This window comes from Mirounga angustirostris, unplaced genomic scaffold, assembly GCF_029215605.1.
Source record: "Mirounga angustirostris isolate CCGP_5_RB_7025 unplaced genomic scaffold, mMirAng1.0.hap1 SCAF_6, whole genome shotgun sequence".
In the NCBI taxonomy this organism is placed as follows: Eukaryota; Metazoa; Chordata; class Mammalia; order Carnivora; family Phocidae; genus Mirounga; species Mirounga angustirostris.
The window spans coordinates 6,423,641-6,447,284 of NW_026991714.1; the positions used below are offsets into that span (position 1 = coordinate 6,423,641).

At 46.2% G+C, this 23,644-nt stretch overlaps 1 protein-coding gene across 5 annotated transcripts in view; it reads left to right on the forward strand.

The window, feature by feature from the left end:
- LOC123845890 (carboxyl-terminal PDZ ligand of neuronal nitric oxide synthase protein) overlaps positions 1–23,644 on the forward strand; it is a 277,659-nt gene that overhangs the window by 24,684 nt on the left and 229,331 nt on the right. Inside the window, exon 2 of one of the 5 annotated variants that reach the window (XM_064593819.1) lies at positions 8,075–8,223. The exons of the other annotated variants lie outside the window; for them this stretch is intronic. The gene's annotated coding sequence lies outside the window, so the exon portion shown is untranslated. The remainder of the gene's footprint in view (positions 1–8,074; positions 8,224–23,644) is intronic. 5 annotated transcript variants of the gene reach the window in all.

Below are 23,644 nucleotides of genomic sequence, written 5' to 3' on the forward strand. Positions count from 1 at the left end.
TTTTTTTTCCCGAATATGCTGGATGTGAAATATCTTTCAGAATTTGCATTTCCCTCATTATTGGTGAGCATCAGTTCTTGTGTTTTGTCATTCTTTTTTTCCTCATGTGAATTGTTCATTTCTCTTGTCCATTTTTCAGTGGAGTCTTTAGTGTTTGCCTAGTTGATTTGTCAAAGTTTTATCTGAATGCTGAGCTTGGTTATGTGTACTGCAACTGTCTTTTTCCAGTCTGGCTTGTCTTTTCACTATCATTGTCGTATCTTTTGAGGTATAAAAGATTTAGATTTTAATATAAAATGCATTGGTCTTTTCATTTATGCTTTCTTTGCCTTTTAAAAACTTCTCCGTACTCTGAGATCATAACGGTGCTATTCTATATCTTGAGTTTTATAAGATTTGCCTTTCACATTTAGCTCTAGAATTTATTTTTACGCATGGCTAGAAATAGGAGTCTAATTTTATTTTTTTCTTCTGTGTCGATAACCAGTTGTCCTGGCACCATTTTAGCCTGTCTATTCACTCCTTTCGCTGTGCTCTGCTGTCCTATATCCAGTGTCTACAAAATGTGGAGGTTTCTTTCAAGGCTTACTGCTCTGTTCTCTTGGTCTCTTTGTCTCTCATTCCTTTAGAACATCTATTTGAATTATTATTGCTTTATCATAAGTCTTGTCATTCAGTAGGATGATTCCCAACCTTATGGTCTTCATTATTCATGGGACTTTGCTCTTTCATAAAAATTTTAGAATTAGTGAGTTCTTCAAAAATCTCAAGCCAGAAAGACAAGCCAGGGGTGCCTGGCTGGCTCATTTAGTAGAGTGTGTGACTCTTGATCCCGGGGTTGTGAGTTCAAGCCCCACTTTGGGTATAGAGCTTACTTAAAAAGACCAATCAGTACAGGAGAAACCGATATAAAGATCCTTATTTTAATCAGAATTAAATTGAACTTCTAGAATAATTTTGGTGATAACTGACATCCTTATGATATTCAGTCTTCCAGTTAATGAATATGGCATATCTCTTTATTTAGATCTTCCTGAATGTCTTTAAATAAAATTTTATAATTTCTTACCCACCTTTCATTGGATTGATTTGTCGTGCCTTATAGTTTTGGTTGCTACAATAACAGTTATCTTTTTAAAACTTTTCTGACTGGGGGCTTGTATTCTGTGGCTCTTTGCACAAGTAGGCCCTCCTGTGTGGTCCTCATCTTCCCCGTGGCAGAGGTCTCTGTTCTTAGGCTGGTCAACAATAGACCTTTGAACTTCTTATCAGAAATAGGAAGAATTTTTATTACAGATGGCTCATAACCATATGAAGGTATGCTCAACTTGATTCCTAAAAGTAATCAAGATTACACCGAGATCTCCTTACTTAAAAGATTGGTAAACTACAAAAGTTTGATCACCTACTCTGTTGGCAAGTCTGCTGGGGACGTGGACACATACATTCCCACTTGCTGGGGGAAATGCAGAATGGGGTCATACCTGTTTTTGTAGGGGAATGAGCAATACCTAGTAAAATCACCTGTACATATCTTCTTTGATCTAGCAATCCTAAGCTTCTATTTCAAAGATTTACTGGTTTGTTTATTTATTTTATTTTATTTTATTTTATTTTATTTTTTGCTAATCTCAGAGAGCGAGCACGTATGTATGAGCTGGGGGCAGTGCAGGGAGAGGGAGAGAGGATCGCCAGGCAGACTCCCCGCTGAGCTCGGAGCTTCACACGGGGCTCGATCTCACGGCCCTGAGACCATGACCCAAGCTGAAATCAAGAGTCAGATGCTTAACCAACTGAGCCACCCAGGAGCCCCCTGACAGAAATATTTTTTAGAAGTATGCATTGTGCTGTTGAAGCACTATTTGTAGTAACAGATGGCTGAACCTGACCCGCATGTTCTTCCCTAGAGCATGGGGTGGGTAAACTGTGGCGCCTGAGGAAGGGAATGGAGGATGTATCTGTAATGCAGTAATCTCTCGGGTATATTAAGCAAAAGGGCAAGATACCGTGTATCCAAGGAGAGAATATGTACTTGTTTCCATTAAGAAAAATGGTGGGGCACCTGGCTGCCTCAGTTGGTAGAGCATGTGACTTTTGATCTCAGGGTTGAGTTTGAGTCCTGTGTTGGGTGTAGAGATTACTTAAAAATCTTAAATTAAAAAAATGGTAATTAAAGTAATCTCTAGGAGAAGAGAAGAAATAGCCTGGCGGGAAAAGGAATAAAACTTTATCTTTGAAGATTCCTTGTTTTGTTAGTGTGGACCTTGAGTCATGTAAATTTTTAACATAATTTTTAAATAAAAAGCAAGCAATCCCTGAGAAAACCAAGTGAATCTAACTGCATTGAGCCGGTTGGCATAACCCACAAAGAGAAACTGAGGAACTCTGCCAACTGGCTATAAACCACAGTGATTGGATTGTACATTCTTAGTGGCATACACCATAAAGTTACCAGAAGTGCAGAAAACATTCCAGACTGTTTTTTAATATCATTGGTGATGGTGGTGTTGGCATTGATATTCTGAGATCCTTTATATTTGTTGTGGGATAGAGTAAATGACTATATTGGTAGGAAGGAAACACATGAGAACCAGGTTAAATAAAATCCCCGCTGACCTGAATTTGAATTGGATGTGCAGTATGAACTCATGAAGCATTTCGTTATTAAAAAAATGTGTTCTAGCTTTGTCCACTGCCAAGGCCGATAAACAATGACAATGAACATTCTTGGTGTCCAGATCATGATTGCCAAATACCATTTCCCACTAAAAGGAATCCGGCCTCTTTGGAGAAAAGGCTACTTTCAGACCTGGGGGAGATCCCCGGGATATGCCTGGAGCATCCTATCCCACCAGAAAGCAGGGAAGCTATGAAGTTCTTCCAGGGTCCTATTGTAAAAGGACCTAGGAACCAACTTGAAGAGGCTCCCACAGGCCAAAGAGGTGACATTTTGAGCATCATTAAAGATAATACTGCAGTAGATAGAAATATATCACACAGGATTAAATACCTGAGTTTATAATGCTATCGAAGAAAATCTATCCACTTTTGTAGGATGCTTTGAAATTAACCCATTATTTTGAAAACTGGTAAAAGAAACATTTATAAATAGTACTTTAAGATGACCAAAGAACTGGTGTAGGGAAAAGGGAAGCTTCTCTCCATAGAAGTACAGCTAAGAAATGAAGAGGGAATGATAAAATCATTATCATTTTAAATACTTGCTCAACTCCTGGATCTAGGTAGTGATCAGCAATGCCGGACCACATGAAAGGGACACAACCAGACATGATGTGCCTCCTGATGTAGTCTTGTTGAAAAAATGAACCCTAATCTGATGAAGCCTCCAGATTTATTTATTTTTAAAGATTTTACTTATTTGACAGGGAACACAAGGAGGGGGAGTGGGAGAGGGAGAAGCAGGCTTCCTGCCGACCAGGGAGCCCGATGCGGGGCTCGATCCCAGGACCCTGGGACCATGACCTGAGATGAAGGCAGAAACTTAACGACTGAGCCACCCAGGCGCCCCAAACCTCCAGATTTAACAGATGTTTTTAAATGCTGTCTAAGGGGCAGAAGAATCTATTAAACAGTGCCATGGAGTGCCGTCAGCAAAATCCAGACTGTAGGAACTCCACGGGAAAATAACCCGAGTTTTTAAAGAAAGACGAATAATTTATGAAAAAAGATGGCAGGTAAACCTGTAGCTTAGAATAGATCCATTAACCCATTGAGGTGTTTGGATTTTATTTGTATCTTAATTAGAACAGTTTAAAAAAATTGGAACACTGGCTATTTGAAGGACATTTTAATGTTACGTGAGACAATGGTGTTGCAGATGTGTTTAAAGAAAGGTCCTTTATTTTTTAAAGATTTAATTTATTTTTTTAAAGACTGATTTATTTGAGAGAGAGCGCGAGCACCAAAGGCAGAGGGAGCTGATGTGAGACTCAACCCCAGGACCCTGAGATCATGACCAGAACCGAAGGCAGCTGCTTAACTGACTGAGCCCCACCAGGCGCCCCAGATTTTGAGAGAGAGAGAGAGAGCGCACATGCGCGCGTGCACACACACACACACGAGGACGAGCGGGATGAAGGGCAGAGGGAGAAGCAGACTCTCTGATGAGCAGGGAGTCCGAGGAAGGGCTCAATCCCGGGGACTCCGGGATCATGACCTGAGCCTAAGGCAGACCCTTAACTGACTGAGCCACCCAGGTGCCCCAAGAAAGATCCTTTAAAAAATGCATACGGGGTTATTTTCTCTTGAAATAAGGTGTCAGCTGGGATTCGTTTTAAAATGAAGGACTGGGGGCACCTGGGTGGCTCAGATGGTTAAGCGTCTGCCTTTGGCTCAGGTCATGGTCCCGGGGTCCTGGGATCGAGCCCCACATCGGGCTCCCTGCTCGGTGGGAAGCCTGCTTCTCCCTCTCCCACTCCCCCTGCTTGTGTTCCCTCTCTCGCTGTGTCTCTCTCTGTCAAATAAGTAAATAAAATCTTAAAAAAAAATAATAAAATGAAGGGCTGATGAGGAAGTGAGTGAGTTTGGATGAGACCAGAGTGGCCACAAGCTGGGGGTGACTGAAACTGATGATGAGTTCATGAGAATTCATTCATTGGGACTCATGCTCTACTTTTGTGTATGTTTCAGGTTTTCAGTGGTAAAGCCTTAAACGAAAGTAGAATTCTTAGCATAAGTATGGCTCAGGAGAATTTCTGAGAAGTTTTGTCAAATGAGAATTCTGTATGAAACCTCATTTTCATATCTTCTCTGTACATTAGAGATATAGTCCTGGAGGGAAACAGAACACACGCTGGGTGTCTGGAATTAGTTCTGGTTTTGGTTCAGTGATTTAGCTGCTCACCAAGACCCTGAGGCTCATGACTGCTGAGGGGGTGCCCCGAGTTTGCTCTCTTGGAAGACTGTAAGACAGCTTCTTGATGTGGATGATGCTTCTCTTATTATCTGGCTCTGTCTTTTCTCCTTGTCACCTGCAGCCAACTGCAGACTTGTAGTGTCTCTGGATGGAAAAGAACCTGTTTCTCTATCCCCAAGTGTTGCAGGGCCTTTGAAAAGCCAGCCACCTAGGGGTGGTCTGTGACCTCCCAAAGTCCCTTGGCCAGTTGGTGGGATGTCTGGGATTCGAACCCCAGTCTCTGGACCTCCACTGCCCTGTACTCGATGCTTTCTTCTTATCTGAGAAGTTAAGTTCTACCTGGTTGTTACCCTGTGTGATGAGGGGTGACGGTACTGTTTTTTGAGCCTGCAGTGTGCTCTTTCGAGAGAGCCTTTGCCCCGAATAATTTATACACCACCGTGCCTGTCCAGGTACACGTTCACTAGCCAAATAATTTTTTAGGTGCCCAAGGAAATGAGCACTGCTTCCAGTGTCTGAGGAATATTAAACCGGGGACAAGAACATTTTTTTTTTTTTAAAGATTTTATTTATTTATTTGAGACAGAGAGAATGAGAGACAGAGAGCATGAGAGGGAGGAGGGTCAGAGGGAGAAGCAGACTCCCTGCCGAGCAGGGAGCCCGATGCGGGACTCGATCCCAGGACTCCAGGATCATGACCTGAGCCGAAGGCAGTCGCTTAACCAACTGAGCCACCCAGGCGCCCCAAGAACATCTTTAATATTGATAACACTCATAAATATAGTGCCTTAGAGTTTAGAAATTGTTTCACATAAATCTACCGTCTTGTTTGTTGTTCTTCACACCTGCTGTTACCAGTGATGGACTGGCTTGTCAGGTTGGGGTCTCCTGACTCCAAGCTCCATGCTAGCTCCCCTTTGTCACACTGCTTTAGTGGAAGTCGAGAATGGTAACAGATGATCTCTTTAGACGCCAATGGCCTGTCGTCATTATGGCCTAGGCTGTCACCGTCACCACCGTCACCACCATCTTTATCAAATGAGTAACAATTACTACTGATGTCAACTTAGGACTTCGTGTCTGTTAGGCATGGTGGGAAGCTGGAGTCCTAAGATCTTAAAAAACCTGATTCTCCTACAAACTCCATGGCACACATACTGAAACCTTATTAGCTGTGTGATCTTGGATAAGATTAGTTTCTCAAGGTCACAGCACTAATGAAGAGCGGAGGCAGCATTTCAACCCAGGTGTGTCTGATGCCAGGGCCTGCTCTGTAACCGTGAAATCCATTCACTGACATTCATTCATTCAATTAACAGGTGGTTACTGAGTATCTACTCTATGCCGAGTACTTTCCAGGCATTGGGGATGTAGTCGTGAACAAGACAGACCCACTCTCTTGTCCTTAAACAACTGACGACTCATGGGGTGAGACCGAGTAGAGTAAGCAAGATATTTTTAGGCAATGATGAGTGGTTTGAAGGAAATGAAACCGGGTAATGTGACACAGAATGTCTCGCACATATGACTGGGCTGCTTCTTTTTGCTGGTTAGGGGGCTTTTTGGAGGTCAGGTAGGACTTGAGTGTTTTAGACAAAAGAGCAAGTGATCGCTAAAAGTCGTGCAGTGGGAGCTTGTGTGGTGTGTTTGGGGAGCAGAAAGCGTACAGGAGAGGATGTGGGAGCCGTTGGAGAGGGAGGGTTGCTTGTGGTCATTGCTCATTATTGTGGGTCTAGATTTGCAGTGAACTGTCCACAGTCCCTGTCCTAGGCCCCTGGGGACCCAGGCATGGCTATGCCTTTCACCGTGGAGTAGAGCACATTCACCTGTGACAGGTCTCCTTTCTGCGAAACAAAATCCATCCCAGAGAAGTGGTGTGTTTCTTCAAGACTCTTGGCTCTCTAGTCTCAACACCAGTAGGACAGGTCTAAGCTGTAGAGACCTAAAATGTGTGAAAACAATTCTAGGGACTTAAATGTCATCAGGAGGAAGTGACGTCAACAGTGTGACTTGGTTGCCAACAAAGTGGCTGCAGTCGGAGGCTTTCCTGATGGATGATGGAAGGAGAGGTAGATGTCTGCCACATAGAAGGAGGATGTTCCTGGCCCCAAATGGAAGAGGTTTCTTTGGAAGCTGATGCATGCCCTGGGTGGGGAGAAGCTCCTCTGCCCCTTGTGAGGAGTGGATCTGAGGATTCAAGCGTGGCTGCGGGCGGGGGAGGAGCTGAACGTGGGTCATCTCTGCGGGCCTTCCAGCCTGCAGTCCGGACAGCCTCCTTGCCAGGACGGCAGTCGATGGTGATGGTGGTTAGTAGCAACTTGGGGGAGATGAAGGACCCCCCACTTTTGTTCCTGTCTGCCTCACTCTCAAGGCCCGGGCTCCCTCACGTTGCAGCACCGTGTACGGTCCCTGACTTTCTCTGGGGTCCCTATTATTTTTAGTGGTGTCTTATTTAATGCAGTTCTAGATTTCCAGCTCACTGGCACCATCTGTCTGTAATCACACTTCTCAGAGCTGCCTTCTTGTCACCAGCCTGCCTGCCTCGCTGATGGGCTGGGAGCTGGTTGTGTTCTCTGTACTTGCTGTACTTTGAAATTTTCACTTGGCATGGTCAACCAAGGGACCTGGGAGCATCTGTGGAAGCCTTGGAACAGAAGGCTCGCATTGTCCTCTTGCGGTGAGCGCGTTCCCGCCTCTAGCGCAGGATGCTCGCCGGGCAGCCCTGGGTTCCAGTTCCTTCATCACTGGGTTTTGTCTGTGTAGCCTTGGCTGCCTCTCTCCACACCTTTGGACCCTGATTCTTTGATCTCTACACAAGTTGACGGGATCAGACCCGTGGCTCTCTGGAGGGCCCATCCAGCTCTTGGATCATTCAGAAGTGTTCTTTGCTTGTGTTCTGCACCTTCAGGAACGTCACTGGACTCTCCAGAGCTGACTTCTCAGGGCTTGCCATCGAAGGCCGTCTGACGTGCGTGTACATTTGAGAGACTGATCAGACAGTTTTGTCAGGGGTATGAGGAAGCTGTCACTTCTGAGAAAAGGATGTGTGTGTTTTCACTACTTAGGTTAAACCGTTTGCCCCAAGGACCCCCCGAGTACAGGCCTGCATATGCCATACACTGACTGCCTTAGCATGGTGAGCATGTCCAGGACATAGTAGCTCCTTCTCACACGTAGCGTTTATGTTCTTCATCACAGCTGTGCTACACTCTCCAGTGAAAAGATGCTCGAGTTCAGAGAGGAAGTGGCCTTCCGAAGATGACGTGGCTCTTCCCTGGTGTCTCGCTTCAGTGCTGGTGCTGCTCCTGTCTGGGCTGCATCTCCGAAGGGGGCTGTCGGCTTGGCAGGTGTCTTGGGTAGAGGGTGGGGGGGGGTAGGTAGGGGTCACTGAAGAAGGCAAATTGAGATAGGATCACAGGAAGCATTCCTGGTGCCTAGAAATGGGGCGGGGCGGGGGAGCTCTTGCCTCCCCTCTCCGTGGCCTCGCGGGGAGAGGTGGGACTGGAGGCTGGCAGCAGCTGGGTTGTGGGGGAGCTTGGTCCTGGGGTAAGCACAGTTGTGCAGTCCAGGCGTGCCTTAGTTGGCGGGACGTCTACGCATCAAGCCTATGAAAGTATGTCAGGTGGCCCAGTGGAGTCCTGCCAGCCCCACGGTGGAATGTGGTGTGGGGCTCAGGCCACCAAGGAGCGCGCTGCCTCTCTCCTGTCCATCCCTCACCTCCCAGAGAGGGCAGCCATGGGAGAGCACCTGCCTTTAATTTGCTCTTGAATGCCCTTCCAAGGTGGGAGAGTTAAAAATGTATTTTTGAATATTCTGAAGGCAGTGTTCTTATAGACAGTTTGACAGCCTAGAACTTACACAGGAGAACCATAAGGCAGTGGGAGAAGATTGCAAGTGGGGGGGGATACGGTTTCCTTTCCTCCTCTGTAATTTGAGTGCATGTGCCAAACATGGAGGCACTTTATTTATTTTTTTAAAGATGTTATTTGAGAGAGAGAAAGAGAGCACAAGCAAGGGCAGAGACAGAGGGAGAAGCAGTCTCCCTGTTGAGCAAGGAGCCCGATGCAGGACTTGATCCCAGGACCCCGGGGTTATGACCTGAGCTGAAGGCAGACGCTTAACTGACTGAGCCACCCAGGTGCCCGACATGGAGCCACTTTAAACAAATACTTAATGGAAAGAACTATGGTGCCTTCCATCATGAGCGCCTCCCCCTGCCGCCAGTGTTGGATGAGGCCATGTTGCTCTCCTGCAGGGCAAGATCACCCAGCTTTGCAGTAGTATTAGCCAGGGGTCAACCCAAGAAATGGGCCAGTTGGAAGGACAGGTGTGAAGAGCTTTATTTCGAGCTGCTGGTGCAGGCGATCGGGGGTAAATATGTGGGCCGGCTGCCAGGCTGGAAGTCATGGGCACGGACTGAAGCTGCTGTCCACAGGCAGAATTTCGTCCTTGGGAGTCCTCAGCTCTACTCTTGAGGCCTTTCACCTCCTTGAAACAGGCTCCTCCAGATGATCTAGAATCACCTTTACTTAAGGAGGATTGTGGACCTTAATCACATGTGCAAAATGCCTTCACAACAGCACGTAGTTTAGTGTCTGATAGGATGGCTAGGGACTTTATCTTGGCCAAGACCTTTCCCCGTGACTCAGTTAGGAGTACTTGCTGGGGCGGGGTGCTAGCTTCTGTTGCATCCATCTGTCTGTCTCTGGTCTGATCCACGCAGCAGCGCCCTCCCAGGCTTCTCCGTGACGGATGCTGAACGACTTCTCCCAGGTCCCAGAATGGCCAAGGTCCTTGTTCTATCACCTTCGGGAAGAAAAAGCCATTTGTTTTGTTTGCTTTTTTTCATGCAACAGATGTTTTCAGGTGTCCCCCATGAGCTGGCGATTTATCTATGTACCAGAGATCTAGCAGTGAGCAAGACAAACATGATCCCTGCTCCTTCAGAGCCTTACAGACGGGCCTGGGTGTTGGGGATGTGGGCAGAGGAAAGGAGAATAACAAAGAGCCTTATAAATGGATACAGGCTGAGTTCAGATAGTGCTAAGGGTATTGAGGAAATAGAGCAGGATGCTGTGACTAAATCTGGTCCCTTTCTGAGTTCAGATAATGACTTCCGAGTTGTGTGATGTTGGGCAAGTTCCTGTACTTTGGTGAGCCTCTCTTCTGTCCAGGAGAAAAATCGCAGATATTTGTACCTGTTTTGGGACCATTACAGGTTTTTGGGGACGAGGCCCAAGGAAGCTGAATTGTCCAGAAATCCTTTGGGATGGTTGGAGTTTGGATCCTCAGAGTGTGGCTTATGGTCCAGCATCAATGTCGCTGGAGATCTTGTTAGAAATACAGACTCTCAGGCTCTGTCCTAGACCCACCGAGTTAAGTCTGCATTTTACCAAGATCCCCAGGTGACTTGTTTGTCGACTACAGTTGGAGAGACACAAGGCAGAGGGGCTGAGGGCAGCTCAGAGGCTGATAGAGGAACTCGTGTAAAACCTTGGATTCAGGGGGGAAATGGGGAGAAAAGCATTCAGAAGGTCCGTTCTACCGGTTTTCTCCTGAGTGAGGTCAGCCTGTGAAGAAGGGACTGCTAAGAAACCAGCTTAGTCCCCAGATTGCCAGTTTATCATTACATCATCACGGGAGGTCAGTCCCAAGCCCGTGCGCTGGTGTCTTGGTGTCAGATGCACAAAGTAGAAGGCCGTGTGAGGAGGAGAGGATCCAGAAACTGGAATTCGGGCTGCCACGGCTGGATGGACCCTCCTCCTCCGCTTCAGGAATGTTCCCCTTGGAGGTCTAGGTGCACGCCAAGCCCTGGCCTCCAGCGTGTGGCCTGCTGACATGGCCACCGCCCCCTTCTCCTGAGGCCGGCGGAGGGCTCCCCTCTGTGTGCCAGCCACGGTGTCCCCATCTCCCTCTGTAGTTGTGACTCTTAGGACTGTGGGGTGCTGCTCCCCTTGTATTCTTGATGCCTTGTGGGAGGTGACTCGATCCTCTGTCTGTGTTTCCGGAACAGGCTGCTTCCTGGTGAATTTGCGGGAACAGCGAACCCGATCCGTGGGAGGCCTGTTCAGTGTGCTTTGTCCCCAGGAGGGCAAACCTTTCTCCCTTGGGCATTGCTGAGTCCTGTGTTTACTCCAGCTACAGCTTAGAAAGTTCTCGGGTGAGCTGGTGGCTTAATAGGATAGCTTCCTAGTATGGTAGCTTGAAATCTGTTCTCCCTGGGCAGGACTGTGGTAGCTGTGGGGCTTTCTTTCAGAAAGATTTGTGTCCCAGAGATGATGCGTGGGAAAACGACAACTGCGCAGGCAGAGGACCGGCGTGGTTGGTGACTGAACATGTTAGCATTCTGATTTGTTGACTTGGGTGCTGATCCAGGACAGGTGGGGCTCTTAGAAGTTGCCCCGTGCGGTGTGAGGACAGCTTCGCTCCCTCACGCCCTCTCTCCTCACTAGCATCCTCTGTGACAAGTAGTTTCCTCCAACACTTGCCCCCCGTGTGTTTTGAGGTTCCCACGTAGACCTGTGGTTTCTTTGGGGGGTAAGCCTGTCTTTCATCGTGTCTGAATCACAGTTAAACCCACTTCATTGTCAAAGTTCCTCGAGCTCTCCTGCAGCTTCTTGCAGATCTACACGCCACCGCGCCAGGGAGGAAGATGGGAGTTAAAAGTGCCTCCGTGGACAGCATTAATCCATGTCTGGGGCCTTATCTAATCAGAAAATGCTGGCTTCGGTTTCCTGGGGATGGGAGCTCATTTTGTGCATCTTGTTCTGTTTGCGTTGGCGGTCCCTCCAGATGCTGCAGGCTTCCATATGTCCGCCCCGTCTTTATCAGATTTGTGTCGGGCCGTGGCAACTAGATGTGTGCATGGATTTCCTTGCTGAGCTGAAACGGATCGCGGTCTGGGTCTGACACGAGAGCCGACTTCTTGGGAGCTGTTTTGTTTGTTTGTTCGTTCATTTAAACCGATAGATTTTTGCCAGGTAATTTATCACGAATTTTTCCTTCTGTAGACAGGGAGGTATGAACTCATGTGCCCTAGTGTTTGTCCTTCCTTGTTTGAGGGGAAGGGAGGGGAGCGTGGGGAAGCCCACGGACCCTGGCAGCTCAGAACCTCGAACTCCTTGGATCCCCAGCCGCCCCTCAGATGGGTCTGCTGACCTCCTTCCTCCGGGCCCCTCAGATGGGACTGCTGACCTCCTTCCTCCGGGCCCCTCAGATGGGACTGCTGACCTCCTTCCTCCGGGCCTTTGAGACAGGTCGCGGAGTCCACTGGTGAACAAATGGGCCACTGTGCTCGGAATGAAAAGAGGGGCTGGTGCCCTGAGTGCACCTTGTCAGGCTGCTGCTAGGAGACCCTTAGGTTCTCCCTTGCACTGAGGGCCTTCCTGGGAGCAGTTGCTGGGGCCATCCCCCTCCTGCCCTTGGGAAGGTTCTGTTGCAGATGAAGCTGCCTGGCCTGGCACGTGTGTGCGTCACATGGGTATGTGCGCTTATACGTGTGAACACAGAAGGGGCTCTCACTGCCCCCTGACAGCCTTCAAGACCCATCAGGGGTTCTTGCTCTCTGAGGGTGGACAGTCCATGTACCCTTTGTCGGCCTCCACTTTCTTATCACACAGGAGTCCGCGAACCTTATTCTCTCCTCCAGGTTCTGGCACGTCCTAGGGTCCTTCTTCGCAGTGGTGTTAGGAGAAGACAGAAAAAGAATGAAATATTCCATCAACACCGGTTGCTTAGCAGGTGCTTTGCCTTGCTGATACTCCAGTTGACTCTTCATTAAAAAAAAAAGGAAACCGCTCTTGGCCTCCTGTTTTTCCTGCAAGATGGATCCGTATTTGTAGAACCCTTATGTCTCCCCACCAGTTTACAAACAGTCACTTGGCAGTTTTGAATTTGCTCCTCATGTACTGAACACCCACTGTGTGTCCAGGGCTATGCACGAGGTTGGGGGCTGAGGTGGGGGTGAGTATGTGTTTGCTGGCGATGAGTCCGCGCTCTGCTCAGTCCTTTTGAGTCATGGGCCCCGTGGAAATCTAACAAAAGCTCTGGTCTCTCTTCTCCAAAAACTCCTAAACCGAACCTAGCATCTCCTTTCAGGGGGTCCCTGGGGCTTGTGAGAACGTTCACGGGGATTCCTAGGACCTCAACGTAGGAGCCACTTGTCTTGATGATGGTACAAGTCATGTAGGAGCTGCCTGGTAATCTGTTGTCCTCTTTATTTTGGGGAAGTAGGGGTACTACTCTTTAGACCCTCACAGCTGTTCCTCTTCTTAAGAAAAATCTAGAAACTAGACCATTTCACTGTCCGAATAACCAGAAGAGGGTCTGCTCGGAGTCCAAGAAGGGGGAGAATCTTTGTCAGTAGCCCGTGAGGGAGGGCAGGGAGAGGTTTGGAGGAAGTCTACCAGACACTCCAGAGCAGTCTTTACCTTCCTCCGGTTCGTGCCTGACACGGGCGATGTGCCGTCTGCCTCACGGGGAAGGATTTGCTGCGTGGCCCCAGTGTGCAGACAGTGAGCCTGCGTGCCTTCAGGTCCCCAAGGGCTGAACGGGTATGTCCCTGCTTTCAGTTTCTGTTTACATGGAGCTGACGTCGCTGGGTTGGCTCCACATTCTACAAAAGCCAAAAACCAAACCAAAACACCAAATGGCAAAAATAAGCAAAGGACTTGGATTGCTGCTGTTCATTTTTTTATTTAAAAATTGCCAGCATAGGGACGCCTGGGGGGCTCAGTTGGGGAAGTGGCTGCCTTCGGCTCAGGTCATGATCCCAGGGTTCTGGGATCGGGCTCCCTGCTCAGTGGCGAGCCTGCTTCTTCTCCCTCTGCCCCTCCCCCTGCTTCTGCTCTCTCTCTCTCTCAAATCTTAAAAAAAAAAAAAAACAAATTGCCAGCATGAACAGGGTTCAGTCAGCGTCAGTAGGAACCTACTTGTGTGACTTTTAATTAAAAATTATGTGAAAGCAGTGATGGGGATGAAGAGGACACTCACGACAAACACGGAGTGACGTATAGTTGAACCATTGTAGTGTAGGCTTGAAACTAATACAACACAGTATGCTAACTGTCCTAGAATTAAAATTAAAAATTTAATAAAATGGTACACCCACACACACAGAATCACGTGAGTCTCCCTGCTCCGTTCTGCAGCGGGAGCTTTCTCGTGGGTTCTGGAGCACTTAGCCTCCAGGGCTAAGGAATCTCCATCTTTGTGAGTGTGGGAGGGTGGAGAAGGTATTCTTGTTGGTGAGGGGGTTTGCGGAGGCATTTGGGATTGCCTAGAGTTGCCCTCTGAAGACGTGGAGAGGGAAACATACCGGGGGTCCTTGGCCTGTTGGACAGGAAACGGAGGGCGTAGGGGAGGCAGTGGGGATGCTAATAGCCGGTGTATGGCCAGAGAGACCAGTGTGAACCTATTCCATGAGTAATAGGATGTCTCCTCTGCTGCTGGTGGGAGCATAAATTAGTCCAACCTTAAGAAAGCCATTTAATTTTTGGGGGCTCCTGGGTGGCTCAGTCGCTTAAGTGTCCAGCTCTTGGTTTCAGCTTGGGTCATGATCTCAGGGTGGTGAGATTGAGCCCTGTGTTGGGTTCCGTGCTCAGTGCAGAGTCTGCTTGGGTTTCTCCTGTCCCTCTACCCCTCCCCCCTGCATGCTCTCTGTCTCTAAAATAAATCTTTAAGAATGAAATTCGATTTTATATGTGTATACATACATGTGTATGTGGACATATATGTAGATACTTCAACATTTTTCTACCCTTTCACCAAATAATTCCTGCTTCTGGGGATCTATCCTAAAGAAATAGAAGGGATTTTGTGCATGATTTTTTCAGCCCAGTTTTCCAATAGTGAAAGGTGGAAGGACAGCTTAAGGACTCCTAATTGAGGACTATGTTCTGCAAGTGACAGTTGATTCAGACGATGGACATTTGTGCAGTTGTTAAGCTTGTTGATGAATGGGAAAACAAGGAAAGAATTGGGGATCTGGTGCAGGAGATGAGGGAAGAATCCTTTCAGATCTGCCGCTGCATTCTGCGTCCCCCCCCCATACCTTTTAACAGGTGCTTCTCCACATTCTCCATGTAGAACCCGTGTGCCTTTGTGCCTTGATCTGCCCGCTGCATTCCTCAGCAGTCTGCCTGCCACTCCAGACTCTGGCAGAAATGTTGGTGCCGTGCTCTCTGATCCCCGTGTTCCTCTCTTGGATACGGGTTTCCCACTGACTGCAACTCCAGGGCAGAACTCTTCCTGAGGAGTTCTGCCAAAGGATCCGTGCAGAGCCCCATCGGGATTGGGGCATAGTGAGAGGCCTTTCTGCTAAAGGACTTGGAACTTCAGGATTTTTTCCATTTAAAGGACTGCCTTTGAAAGGAGTAGACTGATCTGTTCAGAGTTTGGGGGAGTCCTTAGTCCAGCTTCCTCATATTGCCAGTGGGGAAACTGAGGCCAAGTGACGCGCTCTGAATCTCATAGCTGGTAGTGACAAGTGCGCCTCCTCCCTTTGACAGAGGAGGACTGTGGAGGACACTGGCTTAGCCCGTTATGAGCCGTGTGGCCCCGCGAAAAATCTGAGTGTCTTAGTGGGTGCGTTTGTAAATTGGAGGTTATGAGGTGTTTAGCACCGTGTCTGCCATATGTTAAGTGTATCTACTATAAACAAAATAACAGTGAAAGTCAGTAATTTTTATTCTTAGGGAGGCTTCTATCATTGTTTGGACCTTCTGGGGATGTAGAACCCTCTCCTGTTTAGGGATGTGGGATAATTGTTCAGATAATGTCCCCACGTGAGAGACATAAAGCAATAATTCAGTGTTTGTAGTTAAGGTGGAATAACCCATTTCTAAACAGGACCATTTGAAACAAACACTTTATAATGTAGGTAAACCTCTATTTTAAGATAAGCTTGTATTTGAAAGCTGGAATCTATCAACAGATAAATTAGTGATTACCATAATTACAAATGACTTTGTCACTTTGCAAAACAATTTCAAAATATGTTTTTTTTCAACATATGTTTAAATCTGATCGAATATTATAAAATTATTCACTGATGGTTTTCCCTTGTAAATAATTAGGAAAATGAAGATGATGTAAAGCAGGACATTAATCTGTTAAGTTAAAATTGTTTCCTAATGATGGAATAAATGTCCAGAAAGCATGCTTTCAGTTTTCAGTGTTTAGAAATCCTAATGCTAGAAAATAAACTATGGGTGGGCATATAAGAAAATGAGAATTAACTGTTTTAATTTTTATTCCATACAGATTGTCCATAAATCTTGAATTATTGGGGAGAATAGTGAGCCCTCCAGAATCCAAGGTCCTATTGTAGTAGGTCTTTGGGAAGTCTATTTTAAGAAATTTTATTATGAAAAAATTATACACAAAACTAGAGCGGGTAATGTAATGAACCTTTGAATACTCATCACCTAGATTGAATTGTCTTTAAGATTTTGCCACATTTGCTTTATCTATAACATGTTCCCATATTTTGTTTAAGTATTTTAATGTAAGTCATGAGATCCTGTTTCCCCACTATATCCTAGAATATGAATCTCCATAAAAAAGGGGACTGTTCTTACACACCTATGAAAATTAGCAACAAAATCCGTGTACATAGTCCTTTAAATTTCCCTGGTTATCTTCAGATGTCTTTTTATACTTAGTTTGTTGGGATAAAGATCCAAATACAGTACATGCATTGCACGGGGTGGTTAAGACTCTGGGCTATTATCTAGAGTGGGTCTAGAGTGGATGCTCCCCGCCCCCCGCCGCCTCCTTTCTTTAACCTGTGACTTTGAAGAAACTGGTTCAGTTGTCTGGTAGAATGTCCCACACTCTGGAATTGTTGGAGAACCATGAACACCTCGATAATGATCTGTCCCATGTGCTTTGGTAGTTTTGCTGCCATTATTCATTTCGATGCTTCTATTGTCTCCTATTTTGATAGCGATGACTCTTTAGGTTGGCTCTTGGTCCTTTTGACATGACCCCATTTGCTTGAAAAAAAAATTGTTTCCCATTAGTTTTTATGGCCTCCCTGCTTTGTGATACGCTGAGAACTCCTGGGCTGATCTGTGCATTTCCTGACCCAGCCCTAGAAGCAGCGTCCCCCTCAAGGAGACCGGTTTTCACAGATGCGGGGCTCAATCCCAGGACTCTGGGATCATGACATGAGCCGAAGGCAGACGCTTAACGACTGAGCCACCCAGGCGCCCTCAAGCATGGATTTTTGCTAATCTTGTAGGTGAGAAATAGTATCATTGTATAGCTTTAACTTGCATTTATTTATTTATTTTTTAAGATTTATTTGAGAACAAGAACTGGGTGGGGGAGCAGAGGGAAGAGGGGGAGAGAATCCTCAAGCAGACTCCCTGCTGAGTTCAGAGCCTGTGGGGCCCTATCCCAAGACCTTGAGATCATGACCTGAGCTGAAATCAGGAGCCAGATGCTTAACTGACTGAGCCACCCAGGTGCTCCTAACTTGCATTTATTTTGAGTGAGAGGGTCAATCTAATTTATGTAAGGGCCGCTGGCATTTGTTTTCAGTAAACTGTTAATATCTTCTGCCATTTTTTCTATCAGTTTTGGTCTTTTTCCTGAAATTTAGAAGCTCATTGTCTCTTAGGGACACGAGTCCTTTGTGATCTGTTGCAGATACTTCTTCTACCTTGTCCTTTGTCTTTGGACTCTGTTGATGGTGCTCCATGCCTCTCACCTCCACCCAATCACATCAAGCTTTCTGTGTTTCAAAAATTGAAAAGTTGAAAGAACAGTACAATGAACTTCCAAACTCTCTACCTAGGTTCGCCGATTTTTAATAATTTTGCCATATTTGTTATGTCTTATACACACAGTTCTGTTGCACTTGAAAGTCAGTTGTAGAAATTATAACACTTTCTCACTAAATACTTAGATAAATGTTCTAAGACTAAGGACAAGCCTCTATGTAACTATAATAATACACTGAAAAAAATTAATGGTTACTTACAGAATTTTTTTGTTTCTGCCATGCTTTCATATAGTTTATATGCTTTTTTTTTTTTAAAGATTTTATTCATTTATTCATGAGAGACGGAGGCAGAGGAAGAAGCAGGCTCCCAAGGAGCAGTGAGCCCAATGCAGGACTCGATCCCAGGACCCTGGGATCACGACCTGAGCCGAAGGCAGACGCTTAACCATCTGAGCCACCCAGGCGCCCTATATGCTTTTATATAGTTAAATTTATCTTTTATTTTAATGCTTCTGGATTTTGAAGCAGAGTAAGATTTTTCTTGTGTCGGATGTAAAGAAATTCACCCATGTTTTCTTGTAGTGCTTGGGTGGTTTTTTATTTTTTTCTTAAAATTTAATTCACATCTTTCATTTGTTGTCCTAGTATACAAGACGAAATATTGATCTGATTTTATGTTTTTCTCAATGCATTTGGTAGTCCCAGCACTATTTTTTTTTTAAGATTTTTTATTTATTTATTTGACAGAAACACAGTGAGAGAGGGAACACAAGCAGGGGGAGTGGGAGAGGGAGAAACAGGCTTCCCACTGAGCAGGGAGCCCGATGTGGGGCTCGATCCCAGGACCCTGGGATCATGATCTGAGCCGAAGGCAGATGCTTAATGACTGAGCCACCCAGGTGCCCGCCAGCACTGTTAAGTAAATCTCCCCCTACCACGGAATAGTAATATTGTCTCTACTGTATACTTCATTTCCATATACACTTGGGGTTTTTAGGTACTTGTATTTTGCATTGTCTTTTGGGCACATATTCAGTTGAATTGTTTGATTTTAGTTCACTCAACAATCTATTATCCTGTGGTGCCATTCTAATCACGGAGTGTTCATTCCTTGTGCTTAGTTACAAAAAGCTCATCATATTAGAATGAAATATTCAGTGGTATTTTATTTTTTTATTTAAAGATTTTTATTTGAGAGAGCGAGAGAGAGAGCACAAGCAGGGGGGAAGGGCAGAGGGAGAGGGAGCAGCAGACTCCCCCATGAGCAGGGAGCCTGATGTGGGACTCTATCCCAGGCCCCTGGGATCAGGACCTGAGCCGAAGGCAGATGCTTAACTGACTGAGCCACCAATAGGTGCCCCTATTCAGTGGCATTTTAAATATTGATCATTTTCTTCAACATTCTCCAATATCCCTGAATGAAGACTCCTCAAAAAAGATTTGTATTCCAAACTGAAGTTTATCTCTAATCTTTCTTTCAAAGGAGTCGATTTTCCTGTTTTATCTTTTTCTTTCATTTCCAAAAAGACAGGAGTATATGCTATTTACAGTGTAACTTCCCCGATACAATGTAGCGTACGAATTGTACAAACAGGGAAAAATCTGTTCCACATTCAACCTGTTTCCTTTTATTATTGGAGATTCTTGAGCCACCGGGGATCAGCTGCTGGTTGGTGAGGTCAGCCCGGGACTTCCCGGTCAGCTGATTACTTTGGCGGGATGGCTGTTGAGTCACATAGGGATGGGTCCTGACGAAGCCATTGATTCTTTCCCCAGAAGAGTCTCCTTTGGCTCCGATAACCCCTGGCTCGATTTTTTAGGCTTTAATCTGCACACAGGGATGCACGAGGACTTGAAGGTGCTAAACGTTCTGGTATTTGTGGATGTTCCCGCAGCTCATGCCCAGGTGTTTTGGGTTCCCATCTAAGCTTTTCAACCCTTAGTGTCTGTGGTTGTGTGCATACCTGCTCACAGCTCCTGTGTAAACAGGCTCCGCGTGGAGTCGGACCGTTCTAGCCTCTGTGCTTGGTCTCTTAGAATTCCACGCTCTCCTTTGGCCCACAGCACATCTGCATGGGTCCTTCGATAACTTTTTCTAGGTCTCCTCCCTCTAATTGAGTAAGCTGGGCTCTTTGTCATCGGACCTCATTTTTGTTCTTTTCAATCAGCTATTATCGCTCACTTGCCCGCTCAGTGTCCTGTCATTGCCACAAACACACCATTATGCTTTCCTACCTCTGTCTCCTGTGTCCTGTCTCCCACTTTCCCTGCCTGAAATGTCCTGGCTTACCACTTCTGTTTATCCATTTGTCCTCCTAGGGCTCAGCTCAAAGGCTCCATCCCCGGAAGCTGCCCCTGATCTCGGCTTCGTTAGCAGCTCCTACCGCCCTTGGAGAACTCTTCCTGATGTGAATGCCCGTCTTCATGAGGCTGTGAACTCCTTGAGGCGGGTGATCCCATGTCCTTAAACTGTTCTGTCTCTTGGAAGCCTGTGCTGGGCCCACAGCAGGCACTCCCGGGGTGTTGCAAAATGAATAAATCCAAATCTTCTTTAGCCACCAGAGCCCTGCTGAGTCTTGCTCCGTTTCTCCTGCCCTGACGGAGGTGTTGTGTTCAGCTGCATCACAAACTCTCTAAACCATGTCATGCACGTATGGTCTCTGGTTTGTTTTGTGCATATTAACTTTCCCCATCTAAATTGAGTCTCTTGAGGTCAGGAACCTCTCCCGCCGTCAGGAATGCATTTGTCAGCTGAGTTGTGGCATATAAGCCTTTCAGTAGTGGAGATGCTGTGCTAAACTTCCTACATCTTAGCACCGGATTTAGTCTGGCAGTGTAGACCATTGATTGAGCTGTTCTAGGAGCCTGCAGCTATTTCTGATATTGGCAATAAAAATAACCCTAGAAGGAAGGTGGCATTTTCTCCACCTTGTAGATCAGAAAAACAAAAGTGCAGAGAGGTTGAGCGACTGGTCCAGGATCTCTCAGCCTATAAGAGGCAGAGCTGGGATTTGAACCCAGGTCTTCCTAACTTTTGAGGTCACAATGCTCAGTAACACATAGGTATTACACGAGTTTTTATTTCTCCTACGGAATTGACTGTGGTGCTTTACATCTAGTGGATACTTTCTGTTACCATTTGAGAGCTGTTTATCAGCTTTGGGTTACAGGTGATGAGTGTTCACCTGCTCTGCTCTATTTCTCAGGCAATATCCACATGGCCCTTGCTGAAAAAAGCCCTGTTTTTGTCACCTCCCAAGAATAGGAGGAACAGAATCGAGTGCATTAGGCCATCTCTGCTGTGGTTTACATCAGGGTACAACATCCAAGACAGGGGACAGGCCTTTCCAGAGGCTCGCGCTCTATTGAGCAGAATGGGACCTTGCAGGGATAATCTAGTCCCAAATCTTAAAACTGGGCTCTGTGAGTTGGCTTCACAGGCAGATGCCACGTTGGTTTTATTAAAGTAAAACCAGCACCTGTATAACGCCTACTATGTGCCATGGTGTCTGTTGGTTGAGGGTGAGCATCAGAATCACCTGGGGAATTACAGAACAATAGAGATTCTCAGATCCTGCCCAAGGCCTAGCCGATTAAAACTTTTTTTCACTGGGCTCAAGTAGGTCTGATAGACCAGGTTTTTAGCATCTACAAATGTAGTCCTTCTCCATCTTTCTACAGAAAAGGGAAAACTGAGACTTAGGGGAATGGATTTGGAAAAAGACTTGGTTGTGAGTGAAGCAGAAACACTTTCCTATTGTCATACTGTTTTCCAAGGCCAGAGGAGTTTCCCTTCGATTTCTGTGGGTGTGGGTCAGTGAATGTAGTGGGAAGGGTGTCCCTTCAGGACTTAGGGAACATTTTGTATTTGAACACTTGGATGCCTGTTTATACTAGGTGCTAGGTGTGGGGATTCATGAGGGCTTTGGTCTTGGGATTTCTCGACTCAGTGGGGAGCAGATATATAAGCAAAGGATTTCATTAGAGCTGATGCCATGACAAGTGACAGGACAGACGGGGGAACACACTATAAGTGTCTTCATTATATTAGCGGTTGAGATAGATGGGCCAGGAAGTTAAGTTTGTGATTTCCCATGGAAAGAGGCTTCTCATTTAGATTGGTAAACAGGCAGACCCAAAGTACAACGTCCTTGCAGGGACATTTCCCTGGGAGGTTGGAAAGTGTTCAGAGGTGATTCGATTTAGTTGCTGTCCAAGCTCAGCAGAAACAGCCTTTTTTTGTAGGCCTCTTGGACAATTCTCTGGGCTCCAGAGTTATCCGGTGGCATCTTTTTTTTTTTTTCTTGATTGTGATTTAGAGGCAGAAAGAGCACCAGACGGGGGGTCAGCAGCTCTGCCTTTCTGTCCCTGCACTGCTGTGAAACTTTGGGCAGGGGTCTACGTTTCTCCAGGCTTCTCGCCTGTGGAATAGAGCTAGCAACACTGTCTCCTTGTGCTGTGGGATTATTAGCAGGATCCAATAAAATCATGTGTGAAAATACTTTGAGAACCGTAAGCCGCATAATGTAGTCCTTCGTGGTTATCGAGAAATTTAGTTTGGTGGCAGTGGCATGTGTGTGTCCTAGACCCACTGACCCCAGGATGTGCATGAAAAGGTGTGCCAAAACCTTCTCCTCATGGTGGAGGGTGGTGGGAAATGTTAAGACCGAGTCCCTGGGAGGGGAGGAGGTCATGGCCACCTGACTCAGCCAAGTACTGGGTGTATCACATCAAACAGTCCTTCAAGCAGAAAGTGAGGGCGTCCTCAGACTTTGGGAGGTGAAGCATTTGGAGAGGGTGCAAGTCTTGTTATGTGAGTCCACCGACAAGGGGATCCATGGGAACTCGTGATAGGAGATTTATGTCTGGGGAGATTAGGTACATGGATGCAAAGCAATGCTACCGTGTACGATCACTTTCTCTCCAACTTGGTCAGATCAAACGAGAAATGGCTTTGGTGTAGAGAGGAGTAGTCAGTCAAGGAAAAACCCTAGATTCCTGCCTGAGCTTCAGGTGCGGTGGAACGTGGAGCATTACCTTCGGACAGAATTACCTGATGATGTGAGATCATGGGAATAATGGGATGACTATGATTTAATAATAGCACTTAATAAATGTTCGCTGCAATCTCAGCTCATTAAAGTAATACGGAAAGTGGTGGTAAATGTGTTCTGAAACTGACATTAGTGTAAAATATGCTGATGAGGACCTAATTCCTGTGTCTCCATATTGGTTCCCTCAGCCCTGTGGGCTGTAAGCGGCCTCTCCTGGGCTCCAGACCCCTTCAGTTTACCCCACTTACCCCCTGTATACCCAGTGCTCTGGGTGCCATGATGGGCAGAGATCTATCTTCTGAAACTAGAGATCTCTGTGCCCGGGTTTCCTTGTTTGCTCGGTGTTTTGTCTTGTCCTTCGTGATCTCTTGACTTGGCACCCAACTGAAACTTTGGCGTCCTCAAGATCCAGCCATAGTACTGATGGAATGTCATGATGTCACACATTGGTTGGGATTTCTGGGTCCATTGCTTTCGTTCCACCTGTGTGCACTTTCTAGCAGCCATTCGCCTAAAATACTCTCCAGGTGTGTGCTTGTTATGTGAGTCCACTGAATTTGTCTATGTTCTCGGTGTTTAAGCTTAGACGTTTTGAATTAAACTCTTTAACAGCAAAGGCAAGTCATCGTTTTATTAGATACCTAGCATTTGGTTATACTTCCGAACTCTCCACAGGAGACTTTTCAATCCCATCAAATAGTTGATCCCTTACCTGTCTTAATCTATTCTCGATAGAACCAACTCTAGTAGATTTCATACTCCTCTTGGCTACCACTGTGTCTGAACCCAGAGACCATTTATAGTTTTCCCTAAAATCTATAAATGAGGTCATGCTATCTTGTTCGATTGTTCTAAAAGTGATATGTGCATGGGATTTTTAGAACAATCTCTCCTTTTTATAATCTGACAGCAGTATAAATTATTGATGTTTATTATTCTCTTTTATGTGATCAATCTGTTCAGTGTTAGCCGTCGGGTGACTCA